The sequence below is a fragment of the Patagioenas fasciata genome, chromosome 13 (assembly GCF_037038585.1).
Source record: "Patagioenas fasciata isolate bPatFas1 chromosome 13, bPatFas1.hap1, whole genome shotgun sequence".
NCBI classification, from domain to species: Eukaryota; Metazoa; Chordata; class Aves; order Columbiformes; family Columbidae; genus Patagioenas; species Patagioenas fasciata.
Window position 1 is genome coordinate 5621956 of NC_092532.1, and position 27295 is coordinate 5649250.

Consider the following 27295-nt stretch of genomic DNA (forward strand, 5'->3'; position numbering starts at 1 on the left):
ATTCATTTCTTATAGTTTTTCTTGTCACATCCACTTGTTTTATGGCTTACTAACTTGCAAGTTATGGTCGTAATTTATGGTCAAAATTGAGTGGTAGCAAATCACAGAATATTTTCATTGATTACCCTAAATTGTCTAATCTCCAGTATGTTTTTAGGACTTGATTGGGTGGTATTTACTGATTGCCTTCATCTAATTTAAAAATCAATCAATAGCAACAATGAGAGGTGGTGGATAAATCGAGTCTAATGCAGCAAAACTGCAGCAAATATCCATCAAAGGCTCATTCTCAATCAAATTTGTGGGAAGTTTTAATACACAAACCAAAATGTCTAAAAGCCTTACTTCTAGAGCACATCATTTTAAAATTGTGCTCTGCAATGTGACATCTTATTGCTCTTACGCTGTCTATTTAGGGCGGTTTTCCGCTGCTAAAATGAACATATTTCACTACAATAAAACTGTAGTAAATAAGAAAAAAATGTCATCAGCTTTGGTTTAAAGGCACTTTGTTCCATCTTCCTCAATGTTATCTGTATATAATAATGGGAATTAACATAACATCAGCTTTTCATATAAACCATGTGCATTTTCCCTGAGATAAACATTCTAATACGTGTCTTGATAGGAAATGTGTTTTCTACATTGAGAAATCAATTCATTAAAGTTGCTCCTTACATCATTCTTTTCTTAAAGCATCATTTATTTCCTCAAGTTTTGGATAGCAAATATGGAAGACACTCTCTGGAAGGCAGGACTCTAATTTCTTGACACGATCAGGGCGAAGAGACCTCATGCAGCAAAGACAGACAGTGAGTAAATGCAAACCTTTTGTTTTCCAAGTGATGGCACTACAAAAGTACAATGTGTCTTACTAATTTGTCACGAGAAAATGTGACACAAAAAACATTTCCTTTTTTAACTAGGCATGGACCTCCAGTTTACACTAACTCAAAGTAGCTTTTCTATAGGTACAGAGGTAAACATTTACATCAATTGAGGTCAGAATCGCGCCACCATTTACAGCTGGATGAGGAGCTAGTTCAATAGCCTGGAAAAAATAGTTAAAATTGGCCTCTGTTCTTGAAAGAATTATAATCCATACTCAGAAACAGGTATTTAGTATAAGAATTTACTCTGTGAATATTCGATGTAGATAGCTAGGGAGATTCAGCATTCATTTCTTGCAAACATGGGACATAAGATGCTATAGACTCCCTGGGCAATAGGAGGTTCTGCCTTTTGCCTCCAGGTGTTAATGCATGACCAGTGAAGGAGAGAAACTTGAAGGCTTGGGGCTTTTCTGCAAGTTTGCAGTTATTTGATTTTAATTTGAGTCAAGGCTGCTTATTAGTAGATAGACTTCCTTTTTTACTGTATTTAAATTAAAGCATATGACATAATTAGTACAGCCAGGCAACAAACTCTGAAGAGTTACATAAGAAGATAGAATTGAATTTCATCAAATATGTCCATTAAGCAGAATTTTGAAAGGACGTATGCTTTCTTAAATATTAAAAAAGAAGAAGGGTTCTGGACTAACTAGAACCCAAATACTGAAGCTGGACACATCAAGATGTGGGAATTCTTTGCTTCGTGTTAACTTTACAGCTGACCATTCTCTGAGACAAGTATCAATACCCGTGATTCTTAATTTTTGCACAGTCCAGAGGAAAAGACAGAGAGAATCTTTATCATCATGCTGTCACAGTCATATTTTCTTTCAAGTGTTAAACATGTCTCCTGTTTGTAAGGATTGTTCTTATTAATGTTGTTTTCATTCCCTTACATAATTTTGATTTCGCCTGGCATTAGAAAAACGGGGCAGTGCTAAGGTATTAAAACGAGGACTTTCCTCTCAAATCTGGCACACTTCCTAACCCAAAGAAGGAAAGGTAAGGCATCTTACAAAGTGGTTTTCTGTCTCGAATAAATAAGAGCTTGGGGTGGTTCTGAAATCACTTGGATGAAAATTCCAAGTTTTGCGTCTAAAGAAAATACAAGTTACACGGCTACAATCCACCACCGCAACAAACAAAAGTGCTGATAGGTACCAGATTGGGCAAACGTCGCCAGTCTGAAAAATAATTCTGTTCTAATCAACGTTAAAGTATCCTTTGCTGCTAAACACACTTGAAAAAATCTCTGGCCCAAGCAACAGATCACAGCGCACATTACAAATATAAAAGACAACCACCAAAGAGAACCCTACCAGCAGCGCGCTGGTTATTAAAATTCTGACATTCTGAGATATCTTCTTGCCGAGGGCCCTCTTACGATGACATCTGTACACTTGTCATTACATCGCCGCTCGCATCCCGTACATAAACATGCCACAGGGAAACCATGACTGATATAATTTTTCTAAGATTGAAAGGTAGCCTTTGTGATCATTAAAACAAACCTGAGAGAGCCTTCCTGCTGATGGAATAGATTCGGTTAGTTCTTTGTGGGTCATTAGTTAAGCAGGGAAGGCGGGGGGAGGGAGGGAGGCCGTGTACTGCAGGTGTTTTACCCTTTGTAAGGAGGCTGCGTGGAGACAAATGATTCTAGCTGGCATTTTGTACACACCGGAGATTGCTTATCGATCCAGATCAGAATATTCAGGCTGGCCCTGGGGAAAAGGCAGAGTATTTTCTGAGGGAGTTAATAACCTGGCAGCTGAGCTGTCTTGTCCAATTCACTGAACCTAGGGCTCTAATCAGGCCAGAGTTTCTTATTTTGAGAAATCTTGCCATATGTGTCTGCTAGCTGCCTTCCACTCTATTGGACCAGTGACAGTGATTGAAATGACAGCCTATAGATAGAGCCTAATCAAATTGTTTATTATCAGCCTAAATCAATATGTATAGATTGTTGAAACATCACTGTCATGCCATGGAAAAGTCATACTAATACTACACGCTGCAGGTGTAATTCTAAAAGGTATTCTTCCATCCTAAATTACATGTGAATTTAACAGAGTAAAAGAAATTATAATGGTGTACGAGACAGTGAAAAATATACATGTTTACACATTTCAATAAAATAACATTAAGGATTAATGTTAAAATGTCGTGTTGTTCACTGCTTAAATATGTTATCTCGTTCCCTGTCCAGGAGGGAGGCAACAGAGCTTTGGAAAAGGAAAAAGGGATTGAAAAGTGGTTTACCTTTTGTATAGAAAGGGAAAAAACTCAGAGGTCTGTGTAAGCACGTTCTGCAGCATGAATCAAATCCTGACACACCTCAAAAGCAAGTTTTGAGGCTTCCAGACTACAGAGATTAAACATACGGCAATGTGAATTCCTTTGGTACTACACAAATATTCCTCCCAAAAGCCTTCCCGAGAGCTTGGACCGTGAGGTCTCATGATCTGACAGGGAGGCTGGCAGGGCAAACAACCCGTGCTCGGAATGTACACAAGTGAGACTAAGTGCAAGCATCTAAAATTTAACCCAAGAGCTGTATATTCTGAAGAGTCTTGGATACTGTTTTTGCACAGAAAAGATATAAATGCATCATATGGAAAAAGTAAAAAAATATTTAATAAAATGCAGCGAATCAGATTCTACAGGCTTAATTAACATCTCAAGCAGAATTGTTCAAACAGTAAAAGATGAGATGAAGACGGGATGCTTCTGATGGCCTGGCACTGGATGCAAGTCTCTCAGAATCCGAAGAGGACTGGTAATCTTTTTGCAAAGCTCACTTGAGCCGTGCACACGTGAAATTCTTCCATAGTGGAATTGATCTGAAATGCATTAATTACTGGAGTGTCTGTAGCCCAACAAGAGTCAACTGTGTAGTTTATAACTTTTGAAGTAGATCTACTGGCTTATTTTTGCTCTACCTAAGATGTCGTGTGGAATAATTTATTTCCCTGCTATTCAAAAGAGACTTTTCAAAACTATTTTGAAGTACTCTGGCAAGTTAAAGGGGCTGTAACCTTAGAGTGAATAATACTTTTTGCCCCGAAGAATGGTGTAAAGTAACCTTTAGGTTAATTAATCTTTGCAATGCAATACACTGCTGCTTGAATACCAGTTACCTTGTGTGATTATTGAGTTGAGTCAAACGTATAACAACTTTCAGCATTACAGCATATGTGCTAATAAAAATAATATTGCCTTGTCGGTTGCACTGATTCAAAGAGGTATGTTTTTCCTTGGATAAAATGTACACTTCTTACTGTGTGTATTCAGAGCTCTCCAAACAGCAATTATCTTTGGCTGACTGATTCTAAGAATTTTCCTATTACATTGAAAATAAGAATTTCTACATTGCCATTTGAAGAAATGAAGGTACTTATTTAGCATAAAACTTTAGCATAGAAGTCTCTCTAAGTATATGCTGAAGTCCCTCCTGAGTCAGAAAAGAGGTTAAGCAGATGCATATCCTTAAGTTCCAAATGATTTCAGTGGGACTTTCCCCGGTCTTAAGTTTTGAACATACTCATGGCTAAGCATAAAATATGAATACAGGTGGCTGAGTTTGGCCCATGGCTGGCACAAACCCAAAATTTAACACTACTTTTAAGGTGTTTTGACTAAAATCCAGCAGAGCACTTAAGTCTACACACAGTGCTGATTTAACTGTCTCAGTTTATAGTTACTCTGGTGCCATTTCCTAGCATGGATACAGTTCTGCTAGTATTTGCCTTGGCATAACTTAGCAAGACAGTTTTACAGAAATGAATGCCACTGAACGTCATGGAAGGACAGGGCAAGCCTGCAAGAGATAATACCAAAATTGCATAAATTGATAATGAAACAGCTGGAGAAGCATAAGAAATATAAAATATCTACTAAATGAAAATATTCTGTTGGCTTTATTCAAATGTACAATGAAGCATCCTGGAATTTTGAAGTCATATTGTTTCCCTCAAGACAGAACACGTCTGGTGAGCTGTTTTGTCTGCACAGTAAGAACAGAGTCACTCGGTCCTCTGCCCTCGTTGACATGGAAGCTAGAAATCCTGAGGTGAATGAAGCCAGAAAAATCCCAGTATTTTCATCACGGTGCTTCAGCCATTGCAGTTGAACACTATTTTTTAAAACTGCATTTTCCTCCTTCAGCAAAAATCTTTTTATAATGTTGAAAGAACACTATTCCTTTTTTCCCCCTCCCGTAGCAGCAATGGATGGGCTGAATCCTGCCAAACATAATTATCCCAAGAAGTGACTCACTAATCACGAACCCTTTTCTGGTTCTGTGACCTGAGACCGCAGAGTGTGAGCTACTGAGCAGCAGCGCTGGGCCATTAGGGCTCCAAATGAAATGATACAGGATTGAAATAGAGTGAATGCTTATTCATCTGCAAAATCAGAACTTCAGCATTTGTTCGAACTGGGAATTTCCTGTTAAATAGTGGTTACATTTCTGACTGGTACTTATTTCAAATTAAAGACAATTTTTGCCTTAATTTATGCAGGCAGTTTTGTGCATGAGACATACACCTGTATCTAGCACCAAGGAAATAAATTCAGTGCTGCCCATGAAATACACCACCACTTGACCACAAATCTCTGACCTACTCCAATATTTGGCATGTGCATTTGACCCATATTTCTCAAACACTGGTACTGAGATGTTTTTATTATTCTCAGTGAACACTGAAATGGCCATCTTAGCTATTGCACCTTGAAGTCCTTTCTTACCTAAATATTTGAAACTCTTCATTGGTCCTTTAAAACCTTCAACAGACTAATGGTGGCATTTCTCAGCACGCATTTGCCAATGTGTCTGTTCATATGTGAATTCATTTCACAAACAGTAACTCCTAGACAGCTTAGATAATACCTTGGATACTGTAAGACCCACTGAGCTGGATGTGCTCTAATTGTTGGGTTGAAACATGGAAACCTGTTTAAGGTTCTGTGTGGCGTGCACTGAAATCCCCTGTTTCTTTTTGCTTATTTCAGTTACAGGCTGATTTGCCTTGTCTTTGCGCTAAATGGGATGTAAAACTAAACACAAGTGATACAAGTTCTAAATGTTTTAGGATTATTTGTTGCTTTTTTCCACCCTGCTTTGTACAAACAGCAAATGTATTAAGAGAAGACACACGGCATACCAAATTCTCATCCTGTCCGAATACCATAATACTTCCAAATTAAATTCTTCAAGATGCAAAAAATGACAGTATTAGAGTCACCAGTGCAAACCTTACCCTGTTCCCTTCATCATGAACATTCCAGTTGTCAGAATGTTGCCATCTCTCATTAAACACATCACTGCCAGCATATGGACATACTAAATGACTGAACATTAGAGCCTTAAACACTTGCCTTGTAACTGTACTTGAAAGTATGAAATAAAAATATTTTGTTTAGTATTTTCAGTGATCTCTACTATGCTTTAAGTGATTGCCATAATTTTCTATACAAAATAATACTGCGAAAATTAAGAACAGAAGAAGTTTAACCTCTAGGAAACCGCTATCAGTTTTCATGGATACCATAAAGAATAACAACTTCCATTTTTCTGGTATGAACCGTACAGCCAGTGACTCTAAGACTATTTCTCCACTAACAACTAACAAAGCCCTGTGTTGAGCTATTTTCTTTTCAGGTGCATTGTGATGTTGCTAACTAAATCCAGTAACGTCACAACAAAACCTTAGTTGTGTTCAGGCTCAGAAACTTTGCAACCTAAATGTCAGACCTAAAAAATTACTATTCTGATAAGAAGAGAAAATACAGTATAACGTAGCCCCACGCCCCACAAAACCTCTACACATAGTACTGGTTCACTTCAGATGCACAAATAATTGATGCACTGTTCAAGTCAGGCCTTCCAAACTGGGCTTTAAACCTCATTACATTTAACAGTTCCGTACCAAAATGCCAAGTCCCTCAACGAAAATTCTGGCCAGATTTACGTACTTGAAAAAAATAGTACTGAACCAGAGAAACAGGGAAAAGTGTAATATTAGAAAGTTCTAAATTCAAACCACACTTCAGCAGCATAAAGGTGGATTAGTCAAGAACTGTGATGGTTTAAGGAGTGATATCCATTCCAGCAGTGCCATGTCGTGTTGCTGGGCATTAATGGCAGCATCTCGTCTCCACCAGCTGCAAAAACATTTGCTGTGCGGGTTGCAGATAGTGCCGGCAACCATCCCTCTGCATAGCCCACATCCCCACACTCTGCGCGGAGTTACTATAGCAGAGGTGACATGGAGATTCCCTGGATGGTCCAGATGTACTTCTGGACGGCTAATCCTACTTTGGTTTAACACAAGAGACAATGGTAGTGACCATGCTGATCTAACGTGTTAAGATAGACCTGTAGAAGAGTAAATCAGTCCTAAATTAGTATCAATATCTTTTTATTTTGTACCAGAAGAAGGTGGGTACAACTAAAAAAAAACCACCAACAAATTAGGGAGACTTCTGAAATACTTAGTGAAGCTTACCTTGATAAACACTAAGGAGAAATCCAAGGATTTCGTCTGCAGAGAGAAAATGGTCTAAATTGTCTGGAAAAACTCATTGACCCAGTCAGATTGTGTGAAGCTTGCGATCAAATAAAGCCCCGGGCTCTCGTCTCTTATGCATTTGTGCATCTTGCTCAGAACACACAGCTCAATGAAAAACCCCACGATTTTACTGTGATAAACACTACAATAGAATAGTGTTTGCACAGGCATGTCTGAGCTGCTCTTCTCTAGGTGGCTTGGAAACATTATGTTCAAGGTTTGTTAGATATAAATTTATAGACACCACATGCAAAGAATTTGAAGGTTTTGTTATTCAATTATTTCAAACAAGAAAAAGTAAAGTAATTAAAGCTGAGCAGTGAGACTGATGAATTCACAGGTAAAGAAAACTTCTGCAATGCATATTCCAGAGCCTGAGTAATTAGGTGTAGAGGTATAAAGATTGTTAATGTGCCCTTTATTGCATATCTGTGAAATCTACTTCACCGAGCAATCAAGTACATTGGTTTTGAGGCTCAAAAACTTAGGGAGGAGAGATGGTCCTGTAATTTAAAACATGGAACAGGAGATAGGAAGCCTCTTGAGTCTTATGACTTCCTATGTAGCTCTAGGCAAATAACTTAATTTTCCACCTGTAAAATAATTTGACAATCCTCTGTGTGCTTATCTCATCTAGGGCGATGTGTCTTAAGAAGGCTTAGATGGAGAGCACAGAAACACATAACGGTGTCGTTCCAAGTATACAACTATAGAACTCACCGTACAAGTGTTCTATACAATCAAAGCTATTTTGGGCAGAACATCATTTCTGGACCAGCCCAAATAATTCCAAATATACAATTCAGTAATCATGGTATTACTCCCACGAGACTCAGTGAGCCCATAGCTATTCTCAGATCACTCGTACATAACTACAGAAAGTATTTGTGACTCTATGGTAGGATCTAGGTATAGCACCACAGAAGTAAATCTTTTAAATAAAAATCAGTTTCAACTCTCTATCCTAAGGTAGCACTGCAATTAGGAATGATCTTCACTTACTGCATTCTGACCAAATATAAGTCTAGGTCAGTGCTAAGTGATACAGAACAAATGAATAGTAATGGATCATTGTGACAACACAGAAGTGAAAGAATATAGTGAAGATTTTATATAGCTTCATTTTGCAAATCCTTTCAGGTTTTTGCAGTTTCTTAACGAGGACAAATCTATAGAGACTGATATATATAGCAGTTGAAGATATAGAGTAATTTTTGTTGGAATTCTTTGGAATAGACACGGGCAATTACAATGTCAACAACGTGAGATTAGCTCTAACACTGAACATACAATGAAGTCTGTCTAAAAAAGTTATCCTGCGAATCCAAATAACAACAACAACAAAATCCACCTTGTCTGACTTGACAATAGTGTGATAAATTATTAGCCTGGCATAACAACAGGATGGAAGAAAAGAGTACAGAACATCAACTTGAATCACAACACTGATGAGGCAACCTATTTAAAGTGATCTAATTCTTTATGTCTCTGAAAATATTTAGTGTTCCTCCTCCCTCAGGTTTTGTTTCCCTGCAACGACTGCAATTGCTTGCAGATAGAGATGCAGTCATCTCTGCTCTCACCCTGACTTGATCATTACAACTTGAAGTGTTAAAAACATTTTGTTCCATAAAGCACAGTGATCAAAGCTGCTTGCTTGAGCTAAAAATTAATTCTATCAGTGTTTTATAATGAAAAGCTGTAAAAGATCCTTACCTGAATGTTTGTGGATTTGACTGGAACTTTTAGACCCTCTAAGGTGTCATTGTGTGGATGGAAGGTTAGTTGCACATTTAACCTCTTGTTTCTCTGAAACTGCCAGTGAGGCTGTGAAATGGGAAGCATGCCACATAATTAGAAAATTATCCACTGCCAATTATCCACCCTATTCTTTTCCTAAAAGGAACAGAACATACACCATACTGCCAGTACTTCAGACAGCTGATACCAGAAGCTCTCAAGAGTTTTCAGCAGTCTTCAACTTAAATCACAAACACTGGATAGTTTATAATACAGTAGCTAAAGCATTAAAGCTCCCTTTAAGGAGCACATAACCTTTGAGTACTTAGTACACAGCACTAACAGTGAAAATCACAGCAGAACAGTTGTTCTTAGGCTGAAGCCCAGCCAGATTCCAATCCCATAAACTAGGGCTTCAGTCTTCATAGAAAGTTGTATTTCTGTAACAAGCATATTAACAAGAGGAGGCTTTTGCCTCCAGGCTCTCACTGTTAGATTACTCTTTATACCGGACTGTCACAGACAAGACTTTTTACCAAGTAAAAGAGCTGAAAGATAATATCAGCTGAAATGGTAGTTAGCGACTGATAGGAATTTGGCAGAAAATCCACAGGAAATCATTTTGGAAAAAGGTAGCAACATTTTGGAAAAAACTCTTGAACATGAAAAGACGGAAAAGAGGATTCTCCTTACAAAAATTAAACAGTGGGAAACTCTTTAAGGGCTCCCAGTTCAAATGAACTTCTTCTGCTTGAAATACTCGGGTCATTAAGTGTTGCTTCTGTATCTCTTTGTATGACTTTGTGTTGCAGATGGTCATGTCAGCGAGGCCCATGTACTCCTGAGTGCAGAGCAGGACTCCGAGAACCTCCGGAGACAGGAGGAAAAGGTCCATCCCCGGCCAGGCCCTGGTCAGAGCCCTTTTGTAGCTGGCAAGGCAGTTCTGGGACTGCTGCCAGATTTCCTGAAAACGGTGTCAGGAATGGAAGGTATTGTTTCCATCTCAGACACAATTCAAGAATTAGACAGTGAAAGTCATACTGCTGTCAATAAAATTTTAGCCAAAGGTCAGGAAAAAGTCTGGTGAGAACATTGTAAAAGGAACTGAAAATATATGTCTCCAGGTGAGAAGGAAAAATCCTATTCCTGGCCAAGGATTATGTGTAGAAAACACATCACAGAGTTGTGCCCCCGCTAATACTACATGAACTATGACATACTATCTTGTAGTACATTTGTGCACGTGTTTTCCAGTTGCATGGCTAAGGAAGCATTCACTGTGTCTGCAAACAGATGATTGCAAACATTGTACCAGAGACTCCAGGCAAATTATTCAGCACATTTCTAACAAGCTGTTAATAGAGATGGATTCAAAAAACTGAATTACTCGCTAATAGTTACATGCCATTGGATTCACCTTACCATCCTCTGTTTATTCACAGTTATGTGAGGTTTACCTTGACCAGGTTATCTTCTTTCTACTAGGATTTTTAACGTGTCAGAACGTACCAAAATCACATCAGTTTTCTAACAACGTTCAGCCATTCAGCAGTTAACACATTCTCTAATACAACACTTTCAATTAACACCCCAGGCTATAGGGGCTCAGCTGTAGAGCCTGAATTTGGACTCGGCAATCTTGCTTTCCAGCCCTCGTCATCTTCACCGTTGATGCCAAGCTGCACGGCTTGGCAGGTCACACCGTGTGCCTATGGCAAATGTGGGAACTGCTCCGTCCCCTCTCTCTGACACTGCCCAGATTCCAGGCTTCCAGTCTGGAGGCCATTAGGTGACACAGCATAAGATGTAATAGTTTCTTGATACTTGGGTACTGCTAATGAAGTTCTGTTATGTTCTTGTATTACTTTGCTGAGCTATTGTCTGATGTTACTGCTTACAATGATACAGATTTACTTTGCAGTATTCCATATAACTATAGATACATTCATATCACGTTTTTTAAAAGTAAACAAATGAAAAGTAAAAAATGCAACTTCCAAAGGAAGGTTATTTATGTTCAAACTGTACTAGAGAAATTAGTCAAGGGCAATTCATGCATGTGAAAATATGATTTGTAGCACTGCCAAGGTCGATAAGACCTTAGGGAGTAAATGCTAAACATACAAATCAAAGATGCCTAGAGGCAGTTTTGAAGATGAGAGGCCAGGTTTTAATAGTTTTTAAAAGCCTGTTAATAATCCAAATGAATAAGCAACGATACAAGAAGAGCAAATAACTTCTTCGTGAAAGGAAGAAACTACTGCTAGATGTCCACAGACTGGATCACCCAAGCCCAAAATCATATGTTTCTCTCCCACATTTCTGTCCTACAATTCCTGACATTATACCCAGTTAAATCTGAGAAAGCAGAGGCACTTAATCAGGTTGTTTAAGGAGAGTTCTGACGGTTCACCAGGTTTTCCCTGCCATTTACTCCACAATAAGGTCCCATCTCACACGGCAGGAGTGTAAAATGAATCTAAATGAGTCTAAATGAATCTGAGCTGCTGAATTAATTTGGTTCTAAAAATATTTTAACACAAAAACAACCTCAGTGACCAAAGTAGGAACAACTGTAGGAACAATTCACCTTTCCCCAAGATATCTAAAGAAAAATGAACTTTATCTGAATAATACTGGATACAGATAGATTTATTTATTTTTACCATTTTCCCATGGTAGATGAACAAAAAGCAAATGGCTTTTTTTTTTTTTCCTGGCCCAAAATTGAGAACTGACAATCTTTCATTTTAAGCCCAGACCCTGAACTAAGACAGCACTTCTGATCAGCTGGCTCCAGACACTCCTTTGGTCACCACTGCTGCACTATCTAAACATCTCTTAAATTTCAGGTTGTCTTTTCAAAACACTGGGTAAGTTAGAACATCTGCATTTCCCACACAGCTCTGGGACATCTAACCAAAGATATCTGAAATCAAAGTGATTTTTAAAACAACTTCTTGAAGTAACTCAGTTTGAGTCATTAAAAATAGAATGAGTTACTAATAGGATGAGTTTGTTTCTGAGTCAGACTCTCCAAAATCTAAACAAAGATGAATTCAGAACAGAGCTGGCAATTAGAACTCATTGTGTATTTATTTAGTGTTCCTGCATTGTGCTGTTATCTCACATTTTAGAAAACACAACCCATTACAACATCCTGATTTTGTTATTGAAGAGATTCAAACCATTTTGTATGTTGCTTCTGTGTAGGTAAACTGTTAAATTGCCACAATCCCTTTCATCACAAATTCTTCCCTTTCTCATGTTCCTATTAATAATTCTCACGGCTCTGCCAAATCTACCCCTCTTCTCTTCTTCATCGTTGCTTTTTCATAGCTCAGCCATCTTGATATCAGAAAAAAAAGAGGTGGACTAGATATGCAGATGCCTCTGATTCAGGCGTAGGGTAATTAATCTGGCATATTCAGAATCAGGGTAATTAATGCGGTATATTCAGAATCTCAGCAGCAAAAGTCAGAATAATGAGAAAACAAGGATGCTGTGGAGAGCAAATGAAAGTAGATACTTATGGACCAGCTAAATCCAGGTAGAAGACTGTAACCCGAAGTCACGCAGCCAGTTCAAATCTGTCTGAAAACGGTGCAGGATGAAAAGACAGAAGGCCAAGAGAGAAGCCATCAGCAAAACTGCTGTGTTCTGCTTCACACAGTGAGGACTCCGGGCAGAAACTGGGTACAAATTGAGCAGATGATTGTAGAGTGTGTATATTTAAGAGCCAGAAGGGCAAGTCTCCTTGTTCATCTTGATGTCAGAGACATCTGTGTTACTGCATGAATCCTTCCTGTCTTCCATTCTGGAGCCAGAAATTAGAGAACTTGATTCAAATTTCCATAAAGGTGAAAGAATATTTGATCACACCTAAGCACAGTTTGATGAGCAAGAGTGGTAGTCAGCAAAAAGCAAGTGCCATAGCTCCCTCCTTTTTTTCGCTACATACATATGTGCTGCCTCCTACTCCTATAAGACAATGCATTGAACATAATGAAGAGGAGGTTTTCAAGTCCTCTTGCTCTGGAGAGGGTAAGAATGCTGGGTAGTTTGCATGGAAAATAGAGATGGAAAATAAAATAAAACCACGTTACACTTAATACAGCTGGTGGCAAATACCTCACTGAAGAACATATGGAAAGCCCAGGGTCACAGCTGTCTGAGATTTCTTGGGGGTCCTGTACACAGTTGATTCCTCACATAAAATTTCTCCCTCTCTCTTTTCCTCACTTCAGAGGAGGAAAAGAGGCTAAAAGATGGGTCTTCTTCCTTGAGATGAGTTGGTTAAGATCAAATATTACTTGTGTGAGGTTTCCAGAGAAATTTTGCCAGAGGACAAAGGGCTGTATGGGCCAAGACAAACCAGAAGTTCTACAAGTGGAGGAGGACTGTGTGTGTTGGCTGAGGTTGGGAATCCATTGCAGCCAGACTGCAGAGCCAACAGCAGCTGTTTCTAAAGTTTTTGTCTTTTTCTTTTCTCTTTTTTTTTTTTTTTTTTAGTAAATCTCAGCACAGCGTGCAAATAATTTGTTATGGGCTTGAACTGGAGAAGCCAAGTATGTAGTATTGTGGAACTGAAATCCAAAAAATATAAAATTTCAGGTTAGGAAACCTGTAACTGGTAAGCTGAAACCACTATTTCTGTTTGCATGCCATTTTCTAGCTTGGTCACAGCACTCTGATATATTTAACATAAACACGTTTTACATGCACTTTCTTTAGTTTGTTCTCAGTGTTTTAGAACTACCACCAGACTTTACTACCAGCAAAATCAGTTTCTGTTTATTTGTTTATTAGAGTGCAGTGAAGACTTCTGCCCGTTGGATGCATTTGGAGTTTGCTGAAGCATTTTCCCAATATATTCTCAAAAACTCATCAGACACTCTACAACAAAAATGCCACAGCTCCCTGCCTACACACAGCACTGGGAAAGGTAGAAAGGGTGAAGTTGTATGGACTTCAAATAATATAAAAATAATACTTAAGCTATTAACAGGAAGAGTATCATACTTAAGCCCATCTGTAGCTGTTGAGGTTGACTGTCATGGTTTCACCCTTTCTAAAACAGCAGTTTTGATGTTTTTTTCTTTTCTTCCCCAGCCTTCAACGGTACCGTGTAAGAGAAACTCTACCGCATGACGCTTCTGGGCAATAACACAGCTCTCACCTGCACCCAAATCACCACACAATTGTTTGGGTTTTCTAAAAGATGGAGTGAAAAATAACTACCTAGTTATATGCACAAAGGCAATGTTAGCTGAGTAAAATACAATTATACTAGCTAGAATTTCTTTTGGACAAGATTAGTAACAAAAGTCCCTTGTCCTATGAAAACGTGCCAGGAAATTTTAATTGACTGCAAGCATCCAAGGTTGCCATTTAACACATCATCGGAAAGATTAATTTATTGGGCCCACACTTAACTACCATGTAACCTGCATTTTGTTTTACATGACAGTTATTGGGCCTACTTGCAGTTATGCCAGTGAAAAATTTGGAACATGTCCATTAAAGTCAATGGTTCTGTAAAATCAGAGTAAAATTAGACTTAGGCCCACCATGCAATTTAATAATAATTGGTATCACAAACTCAGCCAGTCTTCTGCTTTTCCAGTTGGTAGCGAGTGGAATCGAGCATCAGATATCACATACTTCTAAGATCAATGATTCCTAAATTAAGCCTTGGTCATTGCACAGAGACTCATGTACCTCATCTGACATGACACTCAATGTGCTGAGACCACTGCATGCAGGTATATTACCCAGCACTTTGGGAGGGCCTCACTGTGAAAATGCAGAAGGAAAGTGAAGAATTTAGAAAGGGATTTTTAAATTATGGTAATATTTACCTGCAAATCACTACTTCTTTTTATTATAATAAAAAATTTTGAGCCACTTTCTCTTCCATGGTTTGAGCCTACCTTTCCTTTTGAGTTCAAGGTTTTCCACAGCTTTAGATCAGGCAGGACTTTGTCTTCTTTTTCCTGACAGGGTTTATCATGCTATTCGGAACAGCTTTTCTCCTAGTATGGGCTTCTGCCATTTTACTGTTTCTTCAAATTCAGAAGCTCCAGACCTTCCTGGGACAGCAGTACAGATCCAAGTTTCATGAAGCGGCTCTGCTCGTGGGGTACTTTCCAAGCGCTGTCCTACCTCGCAGTCTTCTCTGAATTAGAACATCCTTGTAGGGTTTCCTGAAACAGAGGATCACAGTTTAGACCTCAAGAAATAAAGGCGCAGGCAATTAGCATCTGCTGTAGTACAAAATTATAAACATTATCCACTGCCCACAACCAGTTTTTATGATCTCCAAATACCAAATAGTAAACACACAATCAGTAGTACTTAGGTGCTCTATCTGATGGAAGCTTTCTTTTTCTATCAATCATTACATTATGTACTTCTGTAATTTATTGTAACACATACTCGAGTTGCAAGCCCAAATACGTAAAAGGACTATAAAAATGCTACTAAGTGAAGTATAAATTCAGCATCTGGTGCAGGTATGGTCTAAGAGTGTACACTAACAGGTGAGGGGTTTTGTTGTTTTTTTCTTCTCAGCCGTCTTTCTAAAAATAGTCATTTCAATATATAGTCACTTTGGAAGCATTTGAATAGAACTAGAGACACTGTGTTATTCGTAATGTCCTGTACAAATTGAGCCAAGCATTAGGTCACTGCACAAGCCCCTGTACTTAAATGCACCGCTGGGTCAGAGACGGTGGGAGCAGAAAGGAGGTAGAAAGGAAATCAGATGCTGTATCAAGATAGAAACACAGGGATGTGTTCCTTTACTTAAGAAATTAGCTACACCATTAGCATTTTCTTGGGAAATTCATGCTCTGAAGTGATCGAACAATGCAGTGACTCTTCTACTGTTTATGTTGTGTTACCAAATACTGCTCATTGCTTGAGTTTTTAGATCGAGAACTGTTGCTCACCAACTGCTTTACAAGGATCACATGTGTATGAAAAACAGTGTTTCCTTCCCAAGTTGACCGACAACCAGCTGACTTGAAAAGTACGTTTCCATTTATTACACCACATGTACAATTTGAGAGCTTTCAAATGATCCCATTTATGTTAGAGCTGGTAAAGTGATATTCTATTATTTCATTGAAAATAAAATGTGTCAAGACATTTTACATTGTTTTTCATTTTCTTTCTGTTTCAATATTCTTTTAGCTTTGATTTGTGCCATCTAACAACCAAAAGTTATCCAAAATAATTGTTGCACATTACATCTATTACATTAAAGAAGATCCACGTTTATAAAACAAGCTTGTTTTATGAATAAAATACATTGAGAAAATATAGCTGTCTCAACAGCAATTTTGTCAGTTAAAAATACAGTGATATAGCTTGAATTTCTACACTTGAGTGCATCTCATGAGGGAGTGAAATGCTTATTAGATGGTAGCACGCATTATTCTCCAGATCTTCTTTTATATGCCTATTTTAAGTATCTGATTATTGCCTGGCTAATAATAGGTGCTTCTTCAGTCAAAGAACAGACTAGAGAAGATTGTAGCATACAATTGTTCACTGACTGCCACTGAAAATGTTTAGCTACTACTGTATGACAATCTGCCTCTGATGTCTGCAGCCACCGTTCCACACAACAGCAATTAAAGCTGTGGGAATCAGGAAAAACCCACCCTGAGAGCAATCCCACCCCATTAATTTTTAAGTGCAGAGGACAGACAAGCCCACCTGGGGTCAGTGGAAAGAAATCCCACCAGTCAGTGATTTATTGGAGGCAGTGAACCCCCCAGTTCCACAGCTCATTACCTGCTCTTCCTTCTGCTCCTCCACCTTGGCCACCACATAACCGCCCAGAGACACTTTTTAACTGCATCCTACATTGAACACACACAGAACTGCATCTGAACTGAATCCCGAAGCAGCCAAGGAGGCTGGTAGCCAAAATCTATTTCTGAGGCTGTGTAATGGATGAGGATCCTGAGAGCACGGCAGCTTGGTGAAATGGAGCAGTGAGGGGGTTTTAAGCCAACCACAAATGGATCAGCATGCACAAACTGACCGAAAAAACCTGAAAGCTGCCCAGAAAACAGCAAGATATGAAGGAACTGAAGCAAGCAGGAAGGAAGAAGCAAGAAAGACTCTTGGGGGTCTTTCAGCACATTCAGAGATAACCTTCAAGGGAAAGATAAATGGATAACCCCATTTTTGAACTGGAAAGATATGTGGCTCACCCTGTAGCCTTCAAAGATTTAATGAAGTGGTTGGAGATGGATCTATGTGACATAAATAGGGAGTGTTTCAGCTACTCTTCTTCCTCCCTAGTGTCAACAAATCCCTCAGTTAGACTGGAAGCAGCAGTAGTTGGTCTCAGTGACAAACACTACACAGGGTATTGTGGGACAGAAGAAAATGTCTTTACTCTCATGAGTGCCAACTCACAGGCTTGCCACGCGTGTTCAAGAGGATATTCATTTTCTGAACAGCTCTAGGTGCTCAGACCATCCTGCCCCATTTCTTCCCACCCCCAGTCTGAACACTCACAAATTTCTGTGGGCAATTTTGCAATAAGCCAACTGTGTTCTCCAACCCTTTAACACTCAGAGAAGCCTTTTTATCCAGCAACAATGTAACAGGGAAGGTGCCAAGAGATCCAAATGGGCTCTGGAATGATTTATTCATCTTAGGCTTCTAAGGCCCTTTTCCTCAGTATTAATACTAAGATTAATGTGTCCCATCAGTGCACTGCCAACAGGAACTTTAATAAAAGCAAGAACAACTAGTTGGCTCAGTTTTCTTTCTACTTAGGGTTAGGCATCATAAAAACAGTAGCCTACAAAGGCTTTCCCTTTAATCTACTTATTACTTTACAAAATGAAAGTAATTTCATTTAATTTAATGAAAACACACAGATTACAGGAACATAAGTACATCATTGCCTAAAGTCCTTCATTAGCCATTTTTTTAAAAGGATAAAAATAATATATTTGTATATTTTTAAATCGTGCATATGCATCTTGAAACTTTTAAAGAATTTAGTGCAGACAGATGTATTTGAACGTAGCCAAAACACAGCATATTCAATACTTAGGAAGGATGCCAGATTCATAATGACAATGAGTGAAATCCACAGAGTAAATGACAGATGGGATGTATCTACAAAATAACATTAAAGAGTTGGTTAGATGTGAAGGAATGCTTGTTTATATAAGCATCATCAAGCTTTTGTCCCTTTCAAGTCTGTTTATCCACATGTACTACCATGCGCCATACAAACGTACCATGGTCATGGTCTTGGCAGCGTGGACACTTGCCCTTTATTTCACAGATGCCATTAAAGTCTTCAACTGCCAATGAATCCCAACCAGCTGGGCTAGATTTTGCTCAGGATGACTTTGTGCTTAATAACTCCTCCTCTTCACTAAGCCCTTCAACTACACAGTTTTTAAATCCCAGATCCTCGAATCTCCCATTTCAAAATTCAAACCCATTGAAGTCTGTCCAGAAAAGGTTCAAGAACGCACCTAATGAATGCTATTTGAAAATATAACAATGACAAAAGAAACAAAAACTCTCTGCCCAGAGTTGCTGAGACAGTTTAGTGACATTCTAACAAAGTGCAGGGTGACAAAACCCTGTCAATGGACTGTGAAGGACACTGCACCACTGTATATTGCATATTTGAATGCACGAAGTGCATCCATTTGGCATGTAACTGCAAAGCTAGGCCATTTAAGAGCAAACTTTCAAATTCATTCCTGATCACATTACTATACTACAAAATGTACCTATTTCGAGCTGAGAGATGTTGTAAGTTCTTTTTCTTGTGGTCAGCAATCTTTCTGCCTTCTTTTGTAGCAAAAGCATGTATGCATACTTGCATACAATTCTTTCTTCCCATCCTCTGTACCAATTGTTCACCTAGACCAGGCACAGAAACTGCAGAATTGCTGGGTGGTGGTGATGGGTGAGTGGAGCAGAAACTCCATTTCCCCCTAAAAGGCAGAGGTCGCTCAACTGAAAGAACAGAAAGGCCTTTTATTCCTATAAAGAAAAGAAGAGGAAAAAGCTCTTCACAGTGAAGATGAAAAATATTGTATTTGAATCCTGGGAAGAACTTGTTCTTCCTACACTGGAGAATAGCCTATTCACAGTACAATTCAAATAGCCTTTAGCTTTTCAGATATCTGCAACTGGCAAAAAGGAAAATACAGATCTGTTTACATTTATCTGATTTTTAGAAATTATTTTATGATCACAGTGTGTATACGTCAGACTACGACATTTCATGTTATTCCACTCAAATGAGGAAGTTAAAATTTCTTAATCATCTGAGGCACTTAGACTTGAAGCTTCACCTATGTGGCTGTTATTGTAACGATAATATAGTGCAGGCTTTGATTTGTTGCCTCAGATTTTTAATGATTACTTGCATACTCCTACGAAAGCAGGATTGCAACTGGCAAGAAAAAAACCCCTGGGAATGTAACTTATATCTAAAGGTCTAAATGGATATATAAAACTGACAAATATTTGATCTAATTCAGAATAATACAGTATTCAGTGAACCACACTTTTTCTGAAAATGTCTTACAATCATTTTGAAAATTCTCAAATGTTTTCTAAAAGTTTATAAAATGTTATCCTGGAATCGTCACTGATTTGTAATTTCAAATGGCAAATGCTTGCAAAGACATTTTGTACCATGTAGGTTGGTGATATAAATGAGGTGTTATATTTCTAGTGTTTTATTAGATACATCATGTAAATCGGTCAGGAACATACAAACTGTGAACTGTAAAAGGCAAAATTGACATTTAGCACAGAGAAGTTTCAAATAGAGGGGATTATATAATGTCTTTAATCAAAGGACACAAACAATATCCCATGACATACCTAATCTAACCATAGAGGTGTGGGTTTGGTTAGGAATACTTACGTTTAAAACAAGGGTTCTCAGTGCTCAGTGAATACTGGCAAAATGGAAATTCATAATCTTACAGTCAGAACAAAAATTTCCTCCGTAGAGTTGTCAAGCTTTTCATTTTAAGCTTTACATTTTGTAAAGACTTCCACTACCAAGCCTTTTACTAATAGTGGCAGACACATACACTATTGCTGATATTAACCTGACAATTAATTTTTTTTTTTTAATTAAGAAGTATGATTTTGTCTGTTACAAAAAGTTGGAAAGCGAGGTAGGTCTATTGAGCCCAAATAGAATGATTCATGCCGATTTCTGCCATGAGCTTGGAAAGAACTCATCAGGTAAATGGCCTGAGGAATCAGCCTACCTCTACATTTGATTTTCCCAGCTGAAACTACAACCAGTGATTTTTTGTAAAATCCAAATCCAAAGCCTGGTCTTTTCTAATGAAGGTCAATGGGCATTAAGCTGTTTTCTGGTAGAGGTTATTTGGTTCTGTCGGGAGGAAGAAAATGCCATCCTGCTTCATTTCCACATCATCCTCGCTTCTCCAGCTTACTATTGCCATTGGTTTTTGTGCCCTTGCGTTTCCCACCCCGTGCTGCCTTTGAATAGTGACTGAAGGCAATTTGTCCCAGACGAATATCCCAGATTTTGAGAAAGTCTGAATATGGATCCAGAGGTTCATAATGGGCCGAAACAAACGGCCAGTGTAAAGGCTGTCAACACCGGACAGCCCGGGCTGAGGTGCCTTGTGGCGGGATCCCACTTGATCTTCAGGGCTGAGAGCAGAATGTGGTTGGCACCAACAGGATTATTTCACTTTCGGAGAGCAGATCACACAGGCACCTACCCAGGCTAGAGGGGAGCCCTACAATTATGCTTTTCTGAACTAGTTAAACCATCGCTAATCAATTATGATGATTTCAGCTAAAACTTTCCAGATAAGCAGTTCAAGCTGGACTCAGCACTGAACAATCATGGTCTTACTGAAATGCTCTGGTATATACCAAGTCCAAACGTTTTGATTCAATGAAAATACCAAAAAATGAGCAGCATATGTTATCTCAATCCAGGAGTTTTATAAAACTCAGATATCTCGTGATTGTGTTGCTACTTTAACAGGATAAAAAATTCCTTATCACCCCCTTCACTTTTGCAAAATTCTCCCCTAGCTGTGTCTTAAAAATGTCAAACATACTTTACTGTTTCCAAATAAACACATCATTTTTGGCAGAATTAGTAGACAAGAAAGGTAGGGGCACTGTTGTTACAGGAGTTCATATAAAAAGCAAATTTTCATGTTTCAAAATTTAAGACTTTCTTAAAGTTTTGAAATACATCCTCCCCTACTCCATCCGTATTATTGTCAAAAGCATTATGAAGTGTCCCTTTGGAAAAGTAAATCTGATTAATTAGCATCAGTCTCCATTGTAGAATTCAACAGCTATATAAACAGCTATAGACTTGTCTTAACAAGTATTCTATGATTGTTTTCAGTATTGTTAAAGTCTAAAATGATTCAATCGTTTAACCATTGTGTTCCGTGCAGTGTTTGCAAAGTTTGTCAAGTGAAAAGAATTTTTCTTACAGTGTTCTAGAATGATACTCAAACACCCTTTTTGTTCAGAATTGCTCGAACACAGTATACGAAAGCAGGATTGCTTTTAAGTAGGGGAAAGAAAGGAAAAGAAAGCAGAAAAACTGGAGATAACTGAAAACGTGAAAATGCCAGAAAACAGACTGTTTCCACTGCAGTACTCTATTTAAATAGAAAGCTTGTATCATTTGTGGTATCGTGGGGATCAAAAAGGCTGCTTTCGTAGCTGTCTAGCAAGAATACGGTGATTTCAGCTGCAGTTCTCCAGCAAAAACTTATCACTAGACGGTAACAGTGCTTGGGTATTGACCCTGGCACAGCAGTTTTGTGCAAGAGGTTCGGTATCTGGAGGCCGCTACCTGCAGAAATCCCCACATCTCCCTGAAATGCCCAGCTCCTCGCTGCTCTGGGTTCACAGACACATAAAGCGGGGTTGCCGCTCTCAGTCAGCAGTGAGACGTAATATCAAGAAACGGATTTGCATCCCCAGCTCTTGCTGCTGCCGGCGGACCATGGGCCAGCCAGGGGCAGCTGGGACTGCCTGTCCTGCGCTGGAATTGCAAAGGCCAGCTAACACCTTTCTTTAACATTCACTTCAAACAGTTTCAGAAGTCCCCTGGCACTCCGCACAAATCCAGCTGACACACAGATCTATTAAAAACTAAGGGAGCAAAGATATGTGTATATGTTTGCTTCCATATTGATACTCACAGAAATTCTTCAACTGCGAAAGGTAGATTTAAATAGAAATCAGGGGAAAACCAAAATGAAACAAAACCCCCAATGTTTACTTGCTTGTAACACAAAAAGCAGGATTTCAGCATTCACCAGAGCAACTATAAATAATATGGCCATCTTTAATTTGGCCTCCAATATCTAACCAATCTTGATTTATCCACAGACAAAATCAAGCATCTCTAATTTGCTAACCGATCATTGCAATTCTTTTCTTACCAACCAATAATTCTGCCATCTCTAATTTACCAATAAATAATTCTGCACTCTCAAATTTACTAACCGATAATGTGACCAATTTGCTGACCAATGATTCTGTCAGCTGGTAATAGTGCCCCTAGCAAACAGTAATTTGCCAAGCAATATTTGGATCTTTCCCCCCTCTAGCAATAAAGAAGTTTAGTGGTCTTTAATTCAGTATCTACTACATTGCTCTGAAACTGCTTAATGTGGATAGTGAGCTTTTTTACAAAGTATTTGCTTTCTGTGGGAATATCTGTTTACATCGGCCGCTTAGAAATTGGTCAGGTCTCTCTTCAATGTCCGTGAACTAGAATATTGTTTTCCCTTGTAGCAATATTAGCGTTTGAGGGAAGACTGTTTTCTCTGTTAGCTGTATTCCTCTGCACATTGCTAACTCCTCTGTTGGTGCTGTTGTCATCATGCTGGGATTTGGCGACAATTCCCCAGCGCTTGGCCGGAGAGCACTGGTAAAGCAGGGACACGCCAGCCAGCTCTGTCACCTACTGACCTTACCACCCACGTTGATCCTGTCTGGGCAGAGATTGGAGGGAAAAGAGTTCATATATAAAGCCATGTGATTGATTTGTTTTTTCTAATTTCTATGTCCCTTGGCTAGAGTGAAAAACAGGTCTTGAATTATTGGTTTCTTTAAACAATAATAACAGCATTTTGAAGTCATGTAGTAATTTCTGCAATCAATTTTACCTCCAAGAAACGTTACAAGTTTTGTGTGATTTTATTAGTTCATACTAAAGCCATTAGCTAACACAACATGAGCTCAGTGAGTAACCACTCTAACACCCATTTTACAGGGAAAGTCTACAGAGAATAAGGGAATAGCAGGAGTTACCATCAGTGCTGAAATTAGTAAAGAATTTCCAAGCTCCTGGCTCATATAGCTACAGAAAATAAAATATCTAGAGGCTGTGGGTGAAATCACTGCAAAATTATCCAACAGAACATTTGCAAAGAGAGAGACACTGAATTTGGGCGCAGCTCTAGGAAAAAGACAATAACCGCATCAGCTCACCATATATTGTTCCTGGTAACCAACTTCCTAATACCATTTACTGACAATTTGTTGCATATTTTTTACAAGAAAAATTTAAAAAAAGACACCTGCACTTTAAATTCATTAAAAAAAATGAACGGATCTGTTAAAATTCCATGCTGGAGGTAGCAGACTGGAAGCACATTCTAAAACTGCATTTCAGGCCCCCTTCTTTATCTTTCTCTTTCCGATCTTGTGAGATAAGCACAGCCTAAGCAGCACTGGTGCTTCTCACTTTTTTCTCCCTGAAGTCTCCTGGGATTCTTGAAAGAAGAGGCAGAAATGCCATTCTGGGTGGTTTTTCCTTTAGAGGAGGCTTTGAATAGCGAAATTGGCCAAGAAGGAAAAGGAGTTGGCCAAGAAGGCAGGAATTCCCGGAAGGCCAGAGGTTTGGTGTGTTTAATGCTCTCTTGGTGCTGGAAGAACAAGCATAATACAACTGAAGCTGCACTAAAGCTTCTTTCCTGAAACTAGTTATACAACCAAAGTAAAATAAAAGCACTCACTATCTGAGTTTTACGGATAAACAACTCTGATGATAGCCTCAGTAGTATTTCTGGTAAACATTTCAAATAGCCATAACACTGGTGGTGTTGTGGTGGGGTTTTTTGTTGCTGTCAGTTTTGACTTTGTTTGTTTATTGTTTTTCAAAAATATTTGTTTCAGAAACTTGGGCTTGATACATTTTCAGTAACAAACATTTCAACAGCCAGCCATGGGAAGATGAACTCAAATAGAAACCAGTACTGCTTATCTGGCAAGGTGGAAAAGTAGCTGTGATGAGCTAAAGGCACCAAGAAGGTGTGTGCATGCAGCTCTGCTTCATTTAAAGCAGAACAGGTGGGGAAATGTCCTCAGGAGGAGATGGAGATCACAGAACCTAACAGTGAACGAAAGGTGACGGCGTAGGATGAGATACAATGAATGCAAAAGCAGAAATTCCCAGAACGAGCAGAGGGGCAGGATGGTCAGAGGGCAAGGGATAGAAAACAGGAATATGCCTACACTTTGAAAGGTGAAACAAGTTTCTGGATGTGTGTAGCTGCCCGTGTTTCTCTCTTCAGAGGTGGGCATGAGAGGAGAAAAATGTACCCGTTCAGGAGTTCCTAAGTTTGTGTTACAGCATCAGCTGAGTACATGCAGGGGGTTACAGAGGGTAGCACGAAGAGAAGTGTCAAAGGAAAAAACACATTAAAAGCACCAAGCATATGCATACAGCATTAGTATCATTTTTTACACTGGGGGGAGCGTGAGGATTGATGCAGGAGGGAAGATAGTTTTGCCTTGTCTGGTTAAATTTTCTACATTAGAGTACTATTGATTTTCCTAAGTATATAGGATACTGTATATACCCCATTCTGCTACCCGTACACAGGTTAATTCTTTTATCCATTTCAAACCCGGTCAATCAATAACAGTGATCAGGTAGGTTGTGAAATTGCCTGGAAAACACATCCACAAAGTAAACCCAATACAATGGCCTGTCTATGTGACTTAAAGCTTAGCACAGCATTGAAAATCACTAATGGAACACTGTGCAGTTTGTTCATGCTACGAGCAGTCAAGAATCATGCATAATGTAATAGTGCATCTGTTAACAGCAGCTCACACAAGCTAATTTAATCTTGTTTTAAACTAGACACAAGGAATTAATCTTTAAAGCTGCTCCCGTGATTCTCTCTGGCCCTTAAAATATCGAGGGTCTTTCCACCTCCCCATTTACAATACTGTAAAGGGATGCATTTCGGTTATCATCATGTATTTACACTTCATCTATATTAGCTGGAAAATGGATGCAACTCCATAATTTATCAATCTTAAAAAGCACATTGCTGGCCCAGTCCAGAAGCTGTGTTTTTGTTGTCTCAACTGAAACTGGTATTAAGTCTCAGGTTTTGCTGTGGAAGTTAAATTCCCTAAATAATTCATATTTGAAAAGAATTTTTTTTTCTCAAGTTTAGTTGAGCTGTATTAATTACATGAGATTGTCTGACAGCTATTTCCAGTGTAGAAGTTACCTTTAACATTATTATTATTGTCTTGATTACTTTTATTGCTACAATGGTATTACGTTTGCTACTGTGCCAACACGGAAGAAGACAGTCTTCACCCCAAATAATTATCACCCAAGTATAAAAACGATACAGACAGAGTGGAGAGTACAAAAGAAAACAACAACAACTAACAATGAAAACAATATTGATTAGAAAGACAAGAAACGAAGTATTCATATGTAGCAAACTGGACTTTCACAAAACTTCAAGTTGGGAGCTTGCTCGTGAATTTTTGGACCTATAGCCAAAGAGAAATTTTAGCAGGGCTTTGAAAGACAACAAAGAATCAGCTTTGCAAATGCTCATGACAAGCTCCTTGTAGGCATAGGGAAGACTGACAGAAGAAAAAGGCTCGTAGGAAAAAGTAACAAGTGGGAGATGGAGATTGATCACTCATCACTCATCAAGAGTGGTGAGGCATAGATGCCTTGATATTGAGAGAATCAGAGAATCATTTTGGTTGGAAGGGACGCTCAAGATCATTGAGTCCAACAATTGACCTAATGGGAAAGGAAAGAGTAAACATGAAGAGTAGCTTACAAGTGTGATGGAGCTAACGGAAGAAAAACAAGGGAGGAGGGAAAGAAACAGTACATAAACAGGTTTTGCAAAAGGTTTCTGATCATGTGCAAGAGAAACAAGAGCGTATTTCAAGCAAAGTTTAATACACAATAAGCAAAAGTGGATGACGAGAATCTCGAAAAGAGTTTATGCTGCAGATGAAATGTGACAGACTCTTCCAGAAATGGTTTTCCAAAATAATCAACAAGACCAAGACTTGGCCTGGACATCAAATATTGGGCTATGGGATGGTGACAGTAAGGGACAGGACCAGGCTGTTGGACACTGCAGTCAACAACAGATATGCTGAAAAGAAGCTGGTTGCCGTAAACATCTGTCAGCAGAAGTTTAAAGCTCTGCTTTAAGCGTGATACATTGAACGTCCATGGCCAGTATTATACTTCAGAAAAGTTCAACAAATTTCAAGCAGAGACAGAGAAGGAAAACAATGAGTAGTAGTGCTAGAGAAGACACCAAGAACATTTTTAGATAGACAATGTTAAATTGTGTTTGCATGAATGAAGGGTTAACCCAATATAGGGATACGTGAGAAAGATATGGTCAGAATGATGACAAGTACAAAAAGGTCACCAGATGGGGATGAAGTTAGAGGAAACGGACTGAAATGGAGAAACAAAACAACCGTTACGCACTGTGAGAGAAGAGGAAGGAAATTTTTTCAAGGAGAGAGAAAGAAGGCAGGGAAGGCAAAGAGATGGTTTTAATTTTTCTTCAGAAAATGTGAACCCCAGCAGGATTTTCAGTAGTGAGTGAGTAGTAATAACATAGACGTGACTTGCAATGTTGGCATAGGCTCTGAAAAAATGCAGAGCAACAATGCATTACGAAAACCATGTGCTTTCATTTCTGGTAAAATTCTATATTGATCCGTAGGTAAGCACACTAGTAAGCAGCAAACATGACAGAA

At 38.8% G+C, this 27295-nt stretch overlaps 1 long non-coding RNA gene across 7 annotated transcripts in view; it reads right to left on the minus strand.

Moving 5' to 3' along the window:
• Nucleotides 1-27295, minus strand: part of LOC139829077 (uncharacterized) — a 215115-nt gene that overhangs the window by 95355 nt on the left and 92465 nt on the right. For all 7 annotated transcript variants that reach the window (XR_011741297.1, XR_011741301.1, XR_011741302.1 and 4 more), the window contains exons 3-4: nt 15136-15408; nt 9179-9289 (exon numbers count right to left, since the gene is read on the minus strand). This is a non-coding gene — a long non-coding RNA (uncharacterized lncRNA). The remainder of the gene's footprint in view (nt 1-9178; nt 9290-15135; nt 15409-27295) is intronic.